Here is a 21,096-nt window from a genome sequence, read left to right as displayed (position 1 = left end):
ATAATAATAATAATAATAATAAAATTCTAAGTGTTAATAACATTTTAGTGTTAAGAAAAATTAATACAAGTTACTAAAAATAAAAATCATATTCTACAAAAGTTATATTTGAAGAAAGATCATATTCGAGAGACAAAAAGCAGTCTTTTTGACAACCGGCTTTTGAAAGTAGTCAATGTCTGACAGCCCTTTATACATTATTTACAAAATAATTAGGCTATAGTGTTATGAAATAAATTATCTTGAATTACAATACATAATACTGTACAGTTCATGCATTTTGTCAAGACACTCGCGATGCGTAGTAGGGGAATAACGTTTCTGTGCAGGGAGTAGGAGTAGAAGGAAAGGTCAGGTGTGTGTCTACCGAGTTCAAGGCAAAGGCTAACCCATTCCCCTAGAATTCGTAATTAGACTCATGCGATCTCGTGCGCAGTTCTGTAGAAAGAGTGGGGGAGTGTCTGGACATAATGCATGAGCTGTACTAATAGTGTAGTAATAATGTTTGATCATTGTATGCCTACATTCTTTATCATAGTGTAAATAGTAAAAATAGCGTATTCTAGTGCACCTACATAGTATAAATCTGTGGTGTTCGGGTAAAGGGATATAAGTCCTTTTTTTGTCCAGGTGGAATTTTGTTCCCCAGATGAACACACAAGTCAAATTATACAAGTGGGTGTGCAAAAATCAAAGAATACTAGCAGTTGATGTGTTTTATTTGTGTAGAAAATTATTTGTAATAAGGGTTCCAAGTTTAATTTTCATTTATCTCCGAACTCATTTTTATGACTTATCTCCCTTCACCCAAACACCACAGAAATAATGTAAATTGTAAATATTAGTGTTACTGAAGACCTCGGGGGTAAATAGTAATAACTCTCAAAATTGAGATTGGCAGTTTTCTGATTGTTAACAGCCTATAAGCACATCATCTTTGATTTGGTTAAGTAATTATGTAAATATGTTAACAAAAGATTGGATTATGCTGCTTGACAAATACAGTCCTCTTGTGTTTGCAGTAAAAATTAAAATGTATGCAATTTGTAAATGAGGATTATCATTATTTACCCCCCGAAGTCTTCAATTGTTAAAGTAGTCTATGTTTTGTTCCGCGTAATTTTACAAACAAGAGTTGCGTGAGCAGACAGAAGCATTCGCGTCGTCCCTTACAGTAAAAACTCCTCTTGAGACAAAGTATGGTCCCTAATTACTACAGTGCTTGAGACCTGTGCTATGATAACAGTGGTGGTGTTGCCAGTGTTTTAACTAGGGTTCGTATCCCAGCTACCTAAAGAATGAAGTTAAAGACTCATTGGCTATGTAGTACTCCGAACACAGGTAATGCAACGGATAAAGATATAAACAAACAGGTCGCCGCTGCGTGTTCGTGGAATACAGTCAACTCCCAACATTCTGAAGCTATACTAGTGAACACATGCTTGAGCCGTGATGTTCATTTTTTGTCGCAAACTTTGCAGTGAATAATAGCGTGCATTCGTAAATTACGGAACTTGAACATATTATGCGGATGTCACTTGAAATTATTTTACATTGCAAGAAATTATTAGCCCACACCTGTGGAGTAACGGTTAGCGCGTCTGGCCGCGAAACCAGGTGGCACGGGTTCGATTCCCGGTCGGGGCAAATTACCTGGTTGAGGTTTTTTCCGGGGTTTTCCCTCAACCCAATATATGAACATATGCTGGGTAACTTTCGGAGTTGGACCCCGGACTCATTTCACCGCCATCATCACCTTCATCTCATTCAGACGCTAAATAACCTAGATGTTGATAAAGCGTCGTAAAATAACCTAAAAATTATTTCAATAGCACATGATGTTATTGGTGTATGATGATGTACAAGATATTAATTTTTTGTGATATATTTTCGTATTTAATTAGGATACCTATTGCATATGTCGCTCATCACTGAAAACCCACTAATTTTCTACATACTTTTCTAGAAATTCCCTAAAATGTAGATTATTTAGTTTATTAATTGAAATGTTGGTAGTTAACATCATGGTAGGCTACACAAATCCGTGCTAAACGTCGAGATAATGCCTTTATAATTTTTAGATTTTGATCATACTGTTCTTTTCGGTTACGTTCAACACACTTTCTGTCCCTTTGGTATTGCAATGTCTTTCAGCGCAGTGTTTTTGCCACTTTTACGTTTATTTTTAACAAATTTACATGTAATGTTGTCTAATATTGACAGTTGAAAATATAGGTTCAAATATCCTCAACTATGCCCTGCAATATTACACGCTTGAGCGTCTTACCTAAGGCATTTTATCTCTGCAATGAACCTTCGATCAGCCACAAAGATGTAGTTATTTAAATAATACGACTTGTAAGAGGAGTGATCGATAAGACTTCTCACTATGACTGCGTCCCGGTTTTTACTTTCTAGAGAAAGAGGGGAGAGAATGCGTAACTATTTTGTATATGAACGTACCTGTACCTGAGCTGTGACGTCACATATATTTCGAATCAGGCAACCTCATTTCAGTTTATAGGTAGTTGAAATACGAAGCCTAGTTATAACGTTATGAACAGGGACAGGCACAATATGAAGAAAATTTTGCTTGAATATGAAATTTATTTTGAAAAATATGAAAATATGAGTTACGAGTTTTCAACAGGAAAAATTGCTTTCAAGAGAAACATAGTATTTTATGATCTTTGCTATGATACAAAACAGTCGAAAGATTCGGGAAAATAATAATAATAATAATAATAATAATAATAATAATAATAATAATAAATAATAATATATTATCGTAACTTTGCTTTATTCAACTCTACGTGTTGATTAGAACCTAGATCTAATAAATATTATGTCCGTATTATTAAATTCCCGGCTGTCGGAGATCATCATAGAACGCCAGATCTCTCGTTCACGTAGAAAGAATAATACCAGCTATGCTATGACTCCCTTATTTGTAAATGTCATAGCCCTGATTAACGGGCTCTGTTTTGTCCTTCTATTATAAGCATCAGGCCGGTGTATTCAGAAGGTGAATTGTTACTGAGATGACTAGTGAGCGAGTAGGCGAGTTTATTTAAAAACTCGTTTCGTCTTCTCTATCTTTCCGTGTTAAGTGGTTCGCTTCCATAGTTAGTGGCTCCACCATTGATTTATTTTGTCCGTACTTTTTCAGAGACAAAACAATCAACGATCTCTGTGCAATCAAAGCTGAATCTTTTCATTTCGTCTCTTACTGTTCAAGATTTCAGGATACTTTTTGGTCAGGTACGAGACGTCGATGTCCTGATCGCCTCATGAAAAGATCGCGCAATACTATAATTGAAGGATTCAGAGCTATAGTGGGCCAAGCGCCATATATTAAAAACGTAGGAAACAAGGGTTAAAATTAAGTGAGAACCATAATTTAATTAAACATATAGCAAGTAATGTAAAGTATGCACATTAAAACTAAATGATATGTCAATCTACATTAAACTATGGTATTCACTTAACTTTAACCCTTGTTTTTCCGTTATTAATAAATGGCGCTTGGCCCACTATGGTTGTGAACCCTTCAATTGTCAGTATAATTCCCAACTTTGAGAAACATACATAGATAGTGTTCTGCTAAATAACAGGTCTTTCACTGCAAACCCAGAATTTTCAATAATTCTTACTTTTTGTCTTTCTCTTATTCTCCGCATATGATCCATATATTTTAATATCGTGTATCGTCTTCTACCCTGAACTTTTCTTCTGTTCAATGTTCCTTCCAGTACATCTTTCTGCAAGCAGTTTCTTCGCAGTCAACCAATTCCCTTTTCTCTTACTGACTAGCTTCAGCATCATTCTTTCTTCACCCACTCTTTCCAACAATGCTTCATTTCTTATTCTGTCTGTCCATTTCACACGCTCCATTCTTCTCCATATCCACATTTCAAATGCTTCTATTTGCTTTTCTTCACTTCGTCGTAAGTCCGTGTTTCCGCCCCATACAATGCCACACTCCATACAAAGCACTTCACTAGTTTTTTCCTTAGTTCATTTTCCAGTGGTCCTCAGAAGATACTCCTTTTTCTATTAAAAGCTTCCTTTGCCATTACTATCTTCCTTTTTACTTCCTAGCAGTATTCCGATGTACCGAAGTACATATGATATTTCCATGCAGAAATTCTGCGCCATCATATGATGAAGGATGGGTGGAAAGGAGAAAAATTCTCTCCGGCACCGGGATTTGAACCCGGGTTTTCAGCTCTAGTGCTGACGCTCTATCCACTAAGCCACACCGGATTCCCATTCCGATGCCGGATTGAATCCTCTTTCTGGGAATCCGGTGTGGCTTAGTGGATAGAGCATCAGCACTAAAGCTGAAAACCCGGGTTCAAATCCCGGTGCCGGAGAGAATTTTTCTCCATTCCACTCATCTTTCCTAGCAGTAGCTCATGTTACTGCTTATAGTACACCTCAAGTATTTCATCTTCTTGTTCTACTGCAGTGATGTCAAAGCAAGCGCATTTTTCTGACCTTGACGTCGTGCGCGGGCAGCAAGCGCTAAGTATGGAAAGAGGAAGGGTTGTGTGTATAAATAAGCAACTTATTGGATTAAGAAAACAGTAGTGCACAAACTTCAAACGGAACGTGAAATTTTATGTCGTTATTTTTACATGGCTTCTTTCTGTTTAATATTATCTATATTGTCTGTAAAACAAAAGTACTAACACTGATTTCTTAATATTGCACTTGTGTTTTAAATGTTAATAACATAGTAAATAGTTAAGAAGGAATATTCACTTAAATTCCATAGTAGTATAATAGTATACTGTATTAAGTGGATGAAACACATCATTCATAAAGAAAGTGATATTCCAAAGAAAGAGATTGAGTATGATATGATAAGTTGGAATTTATATTGATGGTATCTTTAGCCTTACAAAAGTAATCAATAAACTAATCAAAACAATATTACAGTACAAAGCAAAGTTACCTAGGTACTCTATCTGTTTTAAGTGTAACTAATATTACATAACAAAACTCTTATCGCATTATGCTTTTAAGGTGATATTTGTGAGCAACTTCCTATCATCAGAATATTAAATTATTTTCTCGAAATCTCTTGAAGCTATAGAGCTGACATTTCCACAACACATGGGCACGTATCTTTTGCTTATGATGTAACAGCAGTTGCTTTGTTAATTCTTTCCTTACAAACAATTTCCAAAATTTTCAATACACTATCTTCAGTAATACGTAGGACGGTATATTAGATTCTGTAAGGCTACTAAATAAATAGGTCTATACCTGAAAATTTCACTTTTCTATACCAAAAGTTGAGAAAATATTTCTTTTGAATAAAAAAAACCAAACTTGTGAAAAGTGAGCATTAAAATTAAAACTTACATTCTTATAATGCACTTATACTTCTCAGGCAAATCTAAAAATTAACATGGATACAGTTTTAATAAGTTCTCTTCCCTTTATCCATTGAATCAGTGCTGGCCATCCCTGAATATAGCTCGACCAAGCGGCATATACTACCTCTTTCGTCTGTCTCTTTCCCTTCCGCCGTAAAGCGCTCAGGCTCTCCTGGGCTCTAAAGCGCGCGCTTGCTCCTGTGGGCATCAATTGACATGCCTGTTCTACTCCCTTATTTAGAATTCGAATGCTTACCTTCTTTCTTAAAACATGTAAGGTCAAATATAAGAAAAACTATATTGATCCACCAGCTATGGAAGGCAGATAATAATTTCACTTTCGTTCAGAGTATCTGCTGAATTTGTAATCGGGAAGCAACCGATAAAGAGACATGTTTGTCTTCATACGCTTGAAGGCCAAATGAAGCGTGGAGACCCCTGCTCGAAGGCCCGTCAGACGGGATAGCACGACTTAATCTGCCTGTTGTTAACAGGAAGATATTAAGTGATGTATTTTGTGTGGGCGTATTGGACAGTAGCGTGCAAAAAATTGAGTCGCGCTCCATCTTTTATGTTTTTACGATACCACCGAGGGCGAAGTAAGAAATTAATTCCGTATTATATCTAATTTATAAATCAACTGTTGGTCTGTGTCTATCCTGCTGGAAGAAATTCATAAATAATGAAAATAAATCATACGAGACACTAAGACGAGAATACATGGGGCGGCAGAGGGGGCGGATATAGCATGCATTTCAATCGAGATTTCCATCTACATGAAAGTCTTCCCACAACCCGCCTGAAACTGTGATCTGAGAATGTTTCCGCTCTGTATTCTATAGGGTCATTCGAAATTCATGCTACGAATGTACTATATTGACGCAAATATGTTTATATCGAAGATTCACTAGTGAAATCCAGAGTACGGAACGCTATCGGGGGGGAGGGGAAATGTAAATTTTATGTAGCCCTACAGCATAACGTGCCAAGTATGTTGTAGATTTCTTCGCGGTATATTTTACTCCATTCTGAATACACACAATGTACAGTAACTTGTGGTTTCCTATCGGTTTTATAGCGAGGATAGCGACTCCTTCCTCCCACCACTCGCTCTAATGTATTCGGCAAACCGGCCCTCTTACTGTTCAGTAGTGCTAGGAATCGAGTTTGCGCATTCCACCCCTCATGTATACTCTGTTTCTGGAATCTGTGGAGTATAGGGACCGAAACAAATCCTTTGCGCAAGTGGTGAATGGAGGGGGCCAGTTCAATGACCGCTCTGGGGAAAAGAATTGATTGAAGACGAGCTTCTAAAATGCCACCACTAGCTATCACCTTCTGTCACGCCTATCTTACCCCTTAGCGGTCATGAACCGATGCAGCCCGCAATACTCTCCTGCACTGATAGGCTCCTCCCATTCGCTTGTCATAGGCTCCACCCAAATGCGTTGATTTACTGCACAGATTCCAGAAACGGAGTGTAGTAGATATTAGGTTACGACCATTTTCGGATTTTCTCGTTCAAAATTCTCTTTAGCTTCCTTCGACGGAACGATGAAAAACGGAGTATGACAAACTGGCCAACAGGCTTCAATATCACGTAAATTCCGTCACAGCCCCAAATTCTCTTGCAAGGGCGCAGTATCGTGTAACTTTTAATGTTATTATATCGCCTCCCTCCACTTGTTCCATCATTCATTGACTCGTTCGTTCGTTTCTTCGTCGTCCATCCATCCATCCATCCATCCATCCATCCATCCATCCATCCATCCATCCATCCATCCATCCATCCATCCATCCATCCATCCATCCACCCACCCACCCATCCACCCATCCACCCATCCAATTACTCGCCCGTCCACCCATCCACCCACCCATCCATCCATTCACCCACCCATCCATCCATTCACCCACCCATCCATCCATCCCTCCACCCACCCATTCATTCATTCATTCATTCATCCATTCATTCATTCATTCATTCATTCATTCATTCATTCATTCATTTCATTCTACACGATCCGTTTTGCTCCATTCTCTATCTAATTATTTTCTAGGGTGTATTTATAATATTTTGGTTCAAAACTTAATAATTAAACTTCAGAAACCATATTTGGGAATTTTTCGACGTAAATATATCTACAGTGGAATCTCCTAAGTTCGACTGAACAGAACTGAAAGTTCAGTCCAATAAGGGTAGTGGGTGTGACAGGTGAAATGAATACAAATTCTTATTGGTTATCCATCAACGAATACAGTACTGTACTTGCATTTCCTGCCCGCCCCAAGACTTGTGTATGCGCCTCTAGTACCACAGTGGGTTTCGACAGTTCCGTCTCACAAACGGCACAATTCTCAAATAGAAAAAGAAGAGTTCATTAATTTAAAATCAGTGATTAAATATGGATGTCCTAATCAATAAAATATCCTGTTTTCCTTTAACAAAAGTATCACTACAAGACACAGAAACAAATCCCATTCAAATGGCAAACCCATTTCTTAGTGGCCGTATAGGGGCGTGTCTAATTCTTCTACGTAAGCAGTCGAACTATCGGATGTCGAACTTGTTTTCTGTCGAAATTAAGAGTTTCCACTGTATATCGAAAGACAGCTAGCGAAATGCAAACACAGCAAAGTCAAAGCGAACAACTGTTGGGAGCAATACCGAAAAGAGTGAAGGAGCTGAAAAAGGAGGAGCCGGGAAGAGGAACTGGTAAGAAGGAAAAGATAAGAGTGTTAAAAAATAAGAAAAATTACGATTTAAAAATTTGTGGAAGGGTTCAAGTGAAAAAAGGAAGGGTCGAGGTTAACGGGCAAGGAGTGAGGGTTTTAGGATTATGGCCAAGAATATTAGTTGCGTGGAGAAGTGTTGTGTGAGTGAAATGTTACAATGTCTGTAAATGAGAGTAAATAATTGAGTTGAACTGAGAATGGACCTAGAACAATAATAGTGAGTAGAACTTGTGGTGATTGTTATTAACTATTATTATGTATAGGGTAGGATTGTAGGCTACTCTTAAAGAGGCAGGATCCTTGATTCAACAAAAAGACAAACATCCTGTCTCTTTAAGAGTTCTATCCCATTGCAAAATTGATTTCGACGTACGTGGATTCATGTTAAATTCTAGACAAAATCGGCGTCGAATTCTGGTAATAGATTTAAATTCAGCAAGCTAAAGCACGCACTTCACTTTCTGATATGGTGTCCACATTTTAAGTTCAATTAGAATGATTAATGTTGACTGTTAGCAATTCGTAACAGAAATCGCAATGATAAATCGTATATTTTTTGTTTTATTCAATTTTCTTTCTTTGTTATACAGATTTCTAGCATTGTTGTTATAGAAATAAAATCTTGGAGAGGTGTCTGCATCCTATGCTAAACATATAATAATAAAATATCCTTCTATTAATAAATGGTGAACAATTATTTCTTGATACTTCTAGCCTGGACACGGTGTACATTACATAAATCACTATATTTCTTTATCACTGCCATACATCTTCAAAGATGCACTGTTTGGCTCATTCCTTTCATATTCTTCTGATAATCAGTTATTTACACGCAGTGGAACTCCTTTGCGATGTGCTCAGAAGAGCCTAAGACAGCAGATCAAATCTAGTAAAGCTCCTTCAAGGAGGAAATTAAAGCTGTGGATCTCGTGTCGTAGATTTATGGCACTTAAAAAGTCCACTGTCTCTTATAACAGCTGAAGCAAAATCTGTCGATCTTTTCTTGCTAATGTAGAATTTTGATGCTAAGTAGACTCTTCTGTTAAAAGCAATGCTAAATAAGTTATTACTGCAATTGCTGCTAGATTACTGAGGGAAATTGGCCCCCGGCCTGCTGGAGTTTTAGTTAGGAAAGATACCACTTGAGTTATAGTACATTTCTTTGTGTGTATACATAATTGAGACTATTTGGGCTAACCAAAATAAGCGTGCTTAAAATTTAAAAAATAAGATTTAAATGTAGATTTCTATTTTTTTCGTTACATTCCAACTTAATTAAACAGAAAGCAGCAGCCTTTATATCTAGTAACACTTTAATTAAGGAATGTTTTAAGTCTGTGGTTTATTGCAGTTACAGGATAAGATTACCAATAACATAATTCCTAAACAAAGGAAAGTCTTTTTTCAGTAAGAACACTTACTTAACCTTAGATTGAATATTTGGTTGTATTTCTTAATTAATCTTTGTTTTAACGATGAAACCCAGTTCAGTCAGCATTTACAGGTCAATGTAATCAGCTAAGAAACATGAGGTTTGGTCAGGGATATTGATTTGGTTGACACCGTTCTCTTGTTGATACACACGTGAGAAGATTTTGTATCAGAATGGGGTTATCGAAGGTGTAATACAAAAACAAAATTGAAAAATCTACTGCAGTTGAAAATGTTTACATTATTTTGGTTCAGCCTTTCTGTGCATTGCAACGCCTCGTATTTGAACTAAAAATTGTTAGTTTCAAATTACGCCCTCTGTAACTCAAACCAGTTCGCATTATAACGTCTGATTCTTTGAGCAACAAGTTACTTTATTTCAATAACTTTAAAAATAATAGCGATTATTATTGTTGTTATTATTATTATTATTATTATTATTATTATTATTATTATTATTATTATTATTATTATAAACAAGTTTACAATGTAATATCACATCTTCCTGCGACCAATTTCCTACGTTCTTATTATTTTTCTCCAATTCTCTCTATCTGCGTAATCCCGTTTTTGCTGTCCTTTCTCTGCCAACGTTTTAATTATGTCTTGCAACCAGGTTTTTGCGGTCTACCTCTGCCATTCCTTCCCTCTGGAATCCAATCTAAAACTCTTCTTGGTAGCCTTCCATCATCCATTCGCTTTACATTTGCATACCATTCTAACTGTCTATATTTTACGAAATCTAAAATTGAATTTTCTTTATTCATATGTTGTCTGATCACGTCATTTCTTATTTTTTCAAGTTTAGAATGTCTGGCCGAACGTCGTAAAAAATCTATTTCGAATGCTAATAATTTCGACCACAAATTTTGATTTAGCTTCCGTGTTTCCGCTCCATATGTTGTCAAACTTTGGACTATAGACAGATAAATATTTATTTTTGTTTCCTTAAAAATGTTCTTGTTTCATAATATTCCATTTAACATCGTTGTTGCTGACCTTCCTTTATTTATCCTATGTTTAATATCATTATCCTGTGTAGCATTTCTATTAATTTTGACTCCTAAATATTCAAATTCATTGCTCCTTTTGATGATGCCTATTCCATCTTGAAAAACCAAATCTCTTGTATTTTCACCGCATGCCATATAGAATATCTTTTCAAAATGTATTTTAATCCCCATTTGTCATACTCTTCAATCAATTTTTTTAACGTAGGGGAGAGTCGGGTAGTATCGGGCATTGGGTAATATCGGACAGTGAGTTTCTTTCATCTACCACACGATGATAGGACCTGATTGACATGGTTATGTTTCTCTGATGTCGCATAGGGAAACGTAACCTTGTCATTTAGGTACTACCATATGGTGGTAGATGAAAGAAACGCACTGTCCGATATTACCCGATGTCCGATATTATCCGACTCTCCCCTATATTCTGCATCATCATACTCTTGTGCTATTATTACTTGATCATCCGCAAACAGCAATGTGTATCTGTTTTCTTCACCAATAGGGAGATCCATTCCAGAACATTTTCTCTTCCAGATTTCCAGGAACCTTTTCAAATATATTTTGAATAACATGGGAGACATACTACACCCTTGCCGCAGATCTTTTGTGACCATAATATGGCCTGAAAGATTTTTTCCTATTTTAACATTATTATTATTATTATTATTATTATTATTATTATTATTGTTGTTGTTGTTGTTGTGTTAGAACTGATGACATTATGACACAGAAAATAGGAATACTCAACAGGAACTGTCTCGTACCGATTCTGTTCACCACAAATTTTACTTGATCCTGTTGAGAGTTGAACCCAATGCTTTAGTTGTTTGACTGATGATGCTAAATTTGTATGAAAACTATTAATCGGCCTATATATAAATCTCGAAGCCAAAAATCACTGGGATGATCTATAAAAAGATGGACAGACCAAGTCTAAGAAATGGTACACAAAACAGGTTGAATAGCCTAACCCAGGGAAGGCGAAGAGGTTAAGAAATTACATTCATGATCTGAAATCGTGTTCCGAACATTTGACTTTTACGGTCATTTATAACCTGAAAAGTAATTAAGCTTCCGTAGGATGGTAATTTAAATAGAGGATTGATAAAACTGCAAAAAATAGCAGTAATCAATATCGGCCCACTTGAGTCTGCTATCGGAGTAACTTAATCTGTAGCTGCGAGCGAACTTTCCTATTCAGGGAAGGTCTGTCATTATAAAAGTGAAATCCTAATGGCGGCCCTTATCTCGATGTAATTACGAGATCGCGTGGTTACCCCGTGAACAACTCAATTAGGCAATTTAATATGGCGTGTTCCCACTTAATGTCGAGAAGTGATCATTTGTAAGTTTCACACATACGTAATGGAAACCCCTTAATTAATTTATCTCCCCAATTAACGACATAGCTTTAATTCTGCTGAACTTCTTTCTGTTTCCAAATGAGACAGAAACGTGCCCAGAATTCCACTCCGGCCTAGAGTTCAGTTTTTTGTTCCTTACATGTTGGCAACGGAGTCTTTTCTTTCTCAGAAATGTAGAGGAGGGTGCTGTGTTCAACGAGAGTGCAGAAGATCATATTAATTATTGTTGGGGGAACTCAATTACACGGGTCGAATAACTCACTACCCACGTTAATAATAGTCAATATAAAATAATTTACCATCATCACATCATCATCATCATCATCATCATCATCATCATCATGCTCCTCAAGAATTAGAATTTTTACTCCGTTCCTAACTGTTGCGTGAATTTTGAAGCAAAACAACCAGGTCCGAAGTAATGAAACTCTGTGGGCACTTCATAAGTTCATGAAATTACATCTTCTGACACAATAAAGAAAAATGTATGCGAACGAAATAAGATAAATCTTTATCTTCCGCTTCGGGAACACATCCAAATCAGCTGTATTTCTTCGTGCGAAAAGAGTATCAATTGTGTCACAGAGGTGTATGCTGTCAATACCAAAATACGAGTAGTTTAAGAAATAAATAATTCTACTTAAAAATAATTTGTAGTGTTATTAGATTTTTCGCGGACAATATTACAAAGACAATGCAGTTTTACGAAGTTCTTGTAAGCCTTCTTATGTAAAGCTGCAAGAACGGTTAACAGTCGCTTAACATGTAGGCCTACCAATGTTCAACTGTTTAATTGATTTGTGACTCAAAAGATGGCTCTGATTGTGGCAATGACTACTTTACTTCAACTACCTATTAATTTAATTTAAAAGGCAGTGATTCTGATTGCCAACATTAGAACAAGATCGTCAAATCTCGACTTACCGAAGTCAAAGTCAAACTCTGAGAAGTATTGTCTATGAATAGGACTTTTAACAAAGTTAAATTTTACTACGAAAGTCGACTTTGGGAAGTCTTCATCCAAAGTCTCGTTTATGAATACGGCCCTTAAACACTTAAAATTAGATCAGAGAGATGTTACCTAAGAAGAAACAATAATTAGACAATGAGTGATACAAAGACAATACCTCAGCGATTTCAAAATGAAAAATAGCTAAATATATGGAAAACTATTTGAGTTTGTGGATGAAGTCAGAAGCATATTTTGTTACCCACCCAAGGATCAGAAGTGCTAACTAGTTGCAAGTCGACGCAAAGAGAGGGAAGAAAGTTTCCTAGTCCACTTTATCCTCTCCCTCACGGTCAGGTACGCTTCACGAGTTACGGAATGACCTACTGAATTGATGATGATGATGATGATGATGATGATAATGAAGATTATCACGCGTTCTTAGCAAGACAGAGTTATTAAAATATGGTCAAAACGTATTCAGGGAACGTTAAATATGGACATCAAATTCCTTGTTGCTGCTATTGTTTCTCTACATCAACGGTGACCAAAACGGGTGTAATTACATCGTGTAATCACAGACATTCATACTGGTTAGGGGAGTTTCCTGTACATTGATCTCTTTCTCGCTCACGTACTGAAGGTAAGCAGTGTCGGTACCATGTCGCTATACAAACTTTGTCTCTAGCAGGAACAGAAGGTTTCGTACGAATGGGAAGAGGAATTTACTGTATTCGCTGTTCTGTCGGAGAAAATGTAATATGTTGCTTTGCTCAACGGTTCAATTAGTAGTAGTATATAGAAGCGACATTACAGAGTAATACGCTGAATACATAGGCATAACAGGTATTATTATTTTTATTATTATTATTATTTATCAGCAAGTGTTACCATAATTCTTATATACATACCTGAATATATAGGCCTATATCTTCCCTTGAAGGATAAAATAATTACTAGACTATGCTATATCTCCATTTTAATTTTTTTTAATCTTTTGATGACAATTATCAGTTATTTACTAGTTATTGATTTAACAACAACAATAATAATAATAATAATAATAATAATAATAATAATAATAATAATGGTTATACTAATAACAATACTGATAGCATTACCAGTAGCAACAGTAGTAGTAGTCACAATAATAGTAATGATGGTGATGATGATGATAATAATAATAATAATAATAATAATAATAATAATAATAATAATAATAATAGTAGTAGTAATAACATAGAGAAACTGATTAAATATTACGTGCTAGTTTAGTAATGAAACGAGCTATTAAACTCCAAGAAATGAAATCAGCCTTAAATCATCGTCATGAAGAGAAAATGACATAAATAAATCTAAGGAAGCCAGCTATCTAGTGGCGAACGAAATAGCTCGTTCTCTTAAGCCTTCCAACGAATAAGAGTTTTATAAAAGCGTAATGATCAATGTGGCTGAAATAATTTGTCCAATGAAAGTTGTTAAAACTGCTCATTTCTCGACTAAATATCCAGAAGAGAATTCAGGAAATTTCTGATTGTGTTCACGAGGAATATTAAAAAAAAAAGCAAGAAAATGACAGTAGTGACGTTACTGATACAGCAAAGCTTGCGATTTTTATTAGCGGATTGATGAACTCAATGTTAGTGCACGAATCATCACTGGTTGTAGTTTTCATACCAAGTACTTCTTCCCCGTCTCTTTACTTCATAGACTGTCTCTCGCGTGCAGTCACTGCCGTTCGAGTTTCGGTCACCGCTGCTCTACATCTAGGATAGTGGACAAAGTAAAGATTGTTAGAACATTTGTCACTAGTGGTACGGCACATGAACGCTGCTCCAAGACTACAGACCGACCGTGGAGAACACGGAGTAGACAGCGGGAGGGACCCTGACCTGGGACAAGCAGCACGCAGTTACAGGTGAACATGGGTTCGTGTCTCGTGTCCGGGGACGCCCATGTAACAAGAAGTAACATGAGCCAAGCACCACACGAAGCAGGAGAAACAATTCATAACTTCGGGCTTACGTCTAGTTGAGATAGACTGCAGTCACTTGTACAGATGTCTTCGAAATAGAGTTTACGAGACGGATTTCAGTGAAAGTAATACAAAATGTTAAGCACAGGAATTTTTTTCTAATTTGCCTCCAAACGCAGACAAATTTCTATCTTCGTTACATATTTCTTGCCAACAACACCATCACGGTCCACCGCTGTGGAGTAACGATTAGCATGCCTGACCGTGCAACTAGCGGATCCGGGTTCAAATCCTGGTTGGGAGAAGTTGCCTGGTTGAGGTTTTTCCGCGGTTTTCCGTCAAACACATTAAGAGCAAATGCTGGGTAACTTTCGGTGCTGGACCCTGGTCTCATTTCGCAGGCGTTATCACCTCCATATCACTCAGAAGCGAGATAACCAAAGCAGTTGATGAAGTGTCGTAAAATATCCCATAATAAAAAACATCACAACCACGTTATCGGAAAAATATCTACCACTATTAGTGTTACCATCAACCCAGCATCATCATTATCAACAACAACAGCAATATCACCATTAATTCCACCATCATCAACATTCTAACTGCCCACAAAATGTCAGTGCTATCATCAACACTGCAGTTTGCGTGGTAGCTGGTGCCCAGCAGCGTAACCCACTTCTCTCCCGACGGGAGAGGGGGTCTACACCTCAGACCGTTGGGGAGACGGGAGGGGTGGTTTACACCTCAGACCGTTTGAGGGGGCATGTGGGAGCTGTTGGCATGCAATGGTATATGGACTTGGAGGGATGGCGGGACTGGCGGGACTGGTCGTCAGGGTGTTAGTGGGTAGGTCGGTTCGGCGTAGGTGTGGTCGATGGGCTTGCACCTCATCCCAGGGGCGCAAAATAGACCTCAGGTCGCAGTGCACAGGGATGTTCCCCTCCCGGTCTCACATAGAGAAAAAAACACTGCAATTTAGGTGTTGTGTGATCCTAGTTCGATATGAAGGGGTGGGAATGAGATACCTAGTCCAAAGCCACACTTTTAACAAAACTGTTTTTTATGCGAGTTCGTTTCTTACACATATGGAGAAGCTACAATTAATATATTATAAAAATTACTCAACAAATGACGTAAGTATAGGCTACGTCGAACAAATTACAATACCGGACCTAATAGCATTGGATTTTAAACCTTTAACACGCTCTCCTGTAAAATGTTGTCTGTATGGGTTATTATGTATTATGTTTAATAGATTGCCTAAGAATGCCCATTCAGCTTATTTATATTTGAAGTTGTTTTTAAAAAATGGATTTTGGATAACCCTTTTTATTCATATTAATGAATTTTTTGATAGTCATATGAAGATGGAATTTTAATCTGTTTGTTTTTATTGACCATTGTCTATAATTACGCTATTGTAATTCTGACAAATAAACATGATTGACTGATTGATTAATTAGGATTATATCGTCCTCATCCCTTCATTGTGTAATATTGTGTTACACAGTGGGAGTTCGTTGTAATTAGAACGAAGAACATTCATTTACCACAGTTATGATAAAAAAGTATTCTCATAAACTCTGCAAGGAACATTTCCTCATAATTATCCCACGATACATGCTCCAATATTTGTGAGAAGAAGCGGACACGTGGTAGGCCTATTCTTATAGACCAAAGTATACAAGACGTTGGATCTATCCTATTTTAACAGAGAACACTCGACGACGTAGGATATTGAGAACAATTGAACCTCACGCATATGTCCGTAATATTTTCAACGCGATTCACGTATGTTTAAGAGCAAAGGGTTAAGACTTCGACCGTCCGATAATGATGAGTGCCGTTGATTGTTCATAACAAGTAATTAAAGTAAGTACGTCAGTAAAGTAAGTTACTATAGGTCATTCGTTAGTTCGTGAAATCAAATGGTTCCGTGCGCTGTAGCATATAGTAAGAACCTTATGGTCCGGGTAAGTGAACTCGCTAGCTACTTGTAGGAGTGTATAGCGAGGGAGGGAAGCTTCTAAGTTATAGATGTCCAATTGTAACTCGTACGAGGTAACCCCTGGCGTAAGCAACGCGCAGCGCATATTCTTTGAGGTCGTTTTTTCCTATTTTATATGGAAAGTTATTGGCCTTAGCAGAGCATGTTTGACGTGCAATATCTCTTGGTTCTATAGGTGGTTAGACACCCATGTTCTAAGTCCACATCCTTCTTCCCCTGACGCGCAGGTTCGTTTCACGAGATAACGAATAGCCTACAAAACAGTAACTAACATCCGTGCTGCGCCGTGCTTTGCCGAAAGAAATGCACTGCCGTATCAATCTTATTTGTGGACAATCTTTATACTTAGGCTAACTAGAGAATGCTGCACCTTATTTTAACCAGTTGAATTAGAAATTAATATTGTAATCATTGTTTTCTTGTTCAATATAGTTTCATTTCAGTCACAGTTATTCATTCATTCATAGTTTTCTGCACAAGCCGAAATCTTTTACTGCAAACCCAGCTCTCTCCAATCTTCCCTATTTTCTGCCTTCCTCTTAGTCTCCGCATATGATCCATATATCTTAATGTCGTCTATCATCCGACTCTTCTTCTGCCCGGAATTCTTCTTCCTTTCACCATTTCTTCCACTGCATCCTTCAGTAGGCAGTTTCTTCTCAGCCAGTGACCCAGCAGCCAATTCTTTTCCTCTTCCTGATCAGTTTCAGTATCATTCTTTCTTCACGCACTCTTTCCAACACAACTTCATTTCTATTTCTCTCTGTCCAATTCACACCCTCCATTCTTCTCCAAATCCACATTTCAAATGCTTCTAATCGTTTCTCTTCACTTCGCGTAACGTAATGGCTATGTTTCTGCCCCATACATGCCACACTTCACACATAGCATTTCACTGGTCTGTTCCTTAGTTCTTTTTACACAGGTCCGCAGAAGATGCTCCTTTTTGAATTAAAAGCTTCCTTTGTCATTGCTATCATATTGTTCTTTCTTTCTATTTTTCTTTCTGTCTTTCTTTCTTCTTTTCTCATTTTTTATCTTATCTTTAATAATGATTATATCTGTAAAAGTCGATCTGGTTGTTGCAGTTGGTATAGCGCTGGCCTTCTATGTCCGAGATTGTAGGTTGGATCCCGGGCCAGGTCGATGGCATTTAAGTGTGTTTAATTCCGGCACACCGACGACGCTGATATAATCTCGGCAGTTGCGAGCGTCGTTAAATAAAACATAACATTTGTTATCTCTAAAAATGTGAACTGGTCCCTATTCAGTGTTACTATGAATGTAGTAGATATTTTTCCAGCCCACTGATAAGTTGCAGAACTTTAAATGAATTGAAGTGTAGGCTCTGAAATTTGTCGTCATTCTGGAAGCTTGTAAAAATTTTGAAGTGAACAGTTTCGTGACGGACAAGAAACGCTGTGGTAAACCGAAGTTTGTAGAAAGCAACATGAACACTTTGATGGTTCTCTTTTAAAATTGATTTATACCTGAATATACCCCATTTTTGTGAACAAAATAGACTTTATTATTATTTTTCTATAAACCTACTTCTTAACAAAGTTAGAAGGCTCTCAAATATTTCGTGACGTTCGAATAAATCTCATTAGTTTATGAACAGAACTGTATTTTTTATTTTTATGTAATCTTACTCTTTAAAAATTTTAGATGACTTTAAAATATTGTGGCTTTTGAATAATCCTATAATGCCTGGAATAACCTCGACTAAAGCATAAGTGTATAGACCAGTCCTGGGCATAAAGGGGAATGAAAAAGGAAAGAAGATACCCCTTTCTATATCCTTTCCGCTTCATTGCTTTAGAAACGAACACATGATAAAGCACTGTGCATCAGTCGTGGATTTTATGCGAACAGCGAGAGCCGAAGGCTATGATGCATGCCTTATACAATCCGTCACTTAGCAATGCTTGCCTTCAGGTCTACTCGTATCGGTCCAATACATAACTGTCTCTGCCGGGGAATGTGAAGTGGGGAGTTAAGTGGTAGTAAGCAGTACCTCAATTGAGTTACTAATATCCAGACCTAATTTATACCTTAATAAGCCCCATTCTTATGTGAACAAAACTATATTATTGTTTTTGTATAAATTTAATCTTTAATGAAGTTAGAGAAGTTTGAAATTTTTCGTGACTTCTGAATAAATATCATTCTTTTAAGAACAGAATTGTGTTTTTATTTTTTCTGTAAACTTCTTAAAAATGTAGAGAATTTTAAAATATCTTGTGGTTTTTTTAAATAATGTCATAATGAACATGAATTTACCACTATTGTTATTGATATTATTAACACTTTTTCTAGAGTGTCAACTGCCGATCTTACCCTTGGTCTCCAGGGTGAAATGCCTGGCAATGTTTAAAGGGCGGGGGTGCGAGTGGCGCAGCAAGTCGCGAGTCGCCGCCCTTGTTTGGCGCACTGGGCGGCGCAGACGTCGCTTCTTCAGCACGGGACAGGTTTCGGGGCAGGGCAGCTGGGCGTTTCACGGCTCTGTCTGCTCTTGTCCGCACGGCGCGTGTAGGCGCCCCGCAACACACCTAAAGGGAAGAGTGTCACAAGTCCCAGTGCAGCCTATTGCATAGCATGTCCCTTGCGCCGATAAGGAAACGTTAAAATATTTAGACGGAACGAATGGAGGCCGTTCTGTTACATAATTCTATTCATATAATGGAATTGAAGAGATGTTCTGTGAATTATATTTACCCTATGCTATGTTTTTCATAGAGGAGGAAGCTTCTCGCTGAAATTTCAAAAGATCTGACCACCTTCACTTCGAAACGGGGCTACTGTATACAGAGTAATTCACGAGGATTTACCGTCCTTTACGGAGCTTATTTCTGAATACATTTTGAGCAAAAAATGTCATATAAACATAGTTCCTATTCTCAATATTTTCAGAGTTACACTAATTTAAAGTTGTTTGTAAAAATACGTTTTTTTCTTTCAAGGTAAAAGAATAATACAAATAGAGAATGAACCATTCAGAAGTATCATTTCTTTAATTGGCAAGTATTATGAAGCTAAGAATGTGCTGTGAACTCCTTAGTTGCTTCGTACAGACATCTTTGTCTATTTTTAACTAGAAAATTACATTATTCTTGCGCACTTATCACAACAATTATTACAAATCACACTACTTCCACCGACTTAATTTATTTGCAGTTCAATTTTGCATCCTAATTTGCAGTCTTGGAGAGTTTATAACACATTTTAAAAATGTTGCCGTCCGCTTGAGTACACTTGGCCGCACTCATGTGAACGGCACTCGTCGCGCTACGTAACTGCATACGGCTATATTTGATTTCCGTAGCGCTCGCGCTGGCTGCTGACTGCACGCTGACCAAGATCACGCGTTCACAGCAATGCGTTCCAATAACGAAACGTAACTCTGTAAATATTGAGAATACGACCCATGTTTATATGACACTTTTTTTCTCAGAATGTCTTCGGAAATAAGCTCCGTAAAGGACGTAAATCCTCGTGAATAACCCTGTAGAACGTTTCAGAACTTACAGAAATGCATGACGAAACTTACAGAACTACACCAAAAATAATTTCATCTAAACATATTATACTGGGTGTTCATTTCAAAGTGTGTCATGACGTCACTGTTGTGAGTCAGCGATTTGAAGCGAGTTTCAGTTTTTATGTCAGAGAAATTGCCTATTAATCAAGGCGTTCAATCAGAACTTAAGAACGTTTATGGTATAACTTGAACGTCGTAGCAACAGATGGCTATCTGTAAAGTCTGTGTGCTACCATAACCTACCACCTATTAAATATAAAGTAATTACTGAGCACACCAATACCAGCATATCAATCACACCTGTTTCACAGGATGTACCTACAACACTTTAACGTTCTTTGTTATCCTCATTCAGTCTAGGCCTGCTTGTAACTTACAAGGAGAGGACACGCTCTGTATATCACCGAATGGAATAAGATTGTGTGAGATGAAAGTACAAGATGCACTGTTTAAAGTCATACCTGATATGGGTGGCCAATGATCCCTCGTTTTGAAAATATTGGCTATTGTTTGTGACATACTTCCGTTAGGTGCTCAATAGGGAAGCATTAGACTGTGTAACAGCGTGGCCCATATGGTTCGATGCTGAGTTGTTATCCATACAACTTGAGTTCGAATCTTAACTGGTCCTATATTTTTTCTTTTAGTAGTGATTAATATTGTGACGTGTGTCACTGGTGTCTGATCTATTTCTA

The 21,096-nt window shown here is 37.3% G+C and overlaps 1 protein-coding gene and 2 non-coding genes across 4 annotated transcripts in view; 2 read left to right on the top strand and 1 right to left on the bottom strand.

The window, feature by feature from the left end:
* Positions 1-21,096, top strand: part of Wnt2 (Wnt oncogene analog 2) — a 662,858-nt gene that overhangs the window by 512,682 nt on the left and 129,080 nt on the right. The window lies entirely within an intron of this gene.
* TRNAS-AGA (transfer RNA serine (anticodon AGA)) lies at positions 4,196-4,266 on the bottom strand. The gene has a single exon. It is a non-coding gene; the product is annotated as a tRNA-Ser (tRNA).
* On the top strand, positions 4,306-4,376 carry TRNAF-AAA (transfer RNA phenylalanine (anticodon AAA)). Its single transcript has one exon. It is a non-coding gene; the product is annotated as a tRNA-Phe (tRNA).

This window comes from Periplaneta americana, chromosome 5 (assembly GCF_040183065.1).
Source record: "Periplaneta americana isolate PAMFEO1 chromosome 5, P.americana_PAMFEO1_priV1, whole genome shotgun sequence".
In the NCBI taxonomy this organism is placed as follows: domain Eukaryota; kingdom Metazoa; phylum Arthropoda; class Insecta; order Blattodea; family Blattidae; genus Periplaneta; species Periplaneta americana.
The sequence above is the reverse complement of the archived record's forward strand: the minus strand, read 5'-3'. Positions and strand labels throughout refer to the sequence as shown.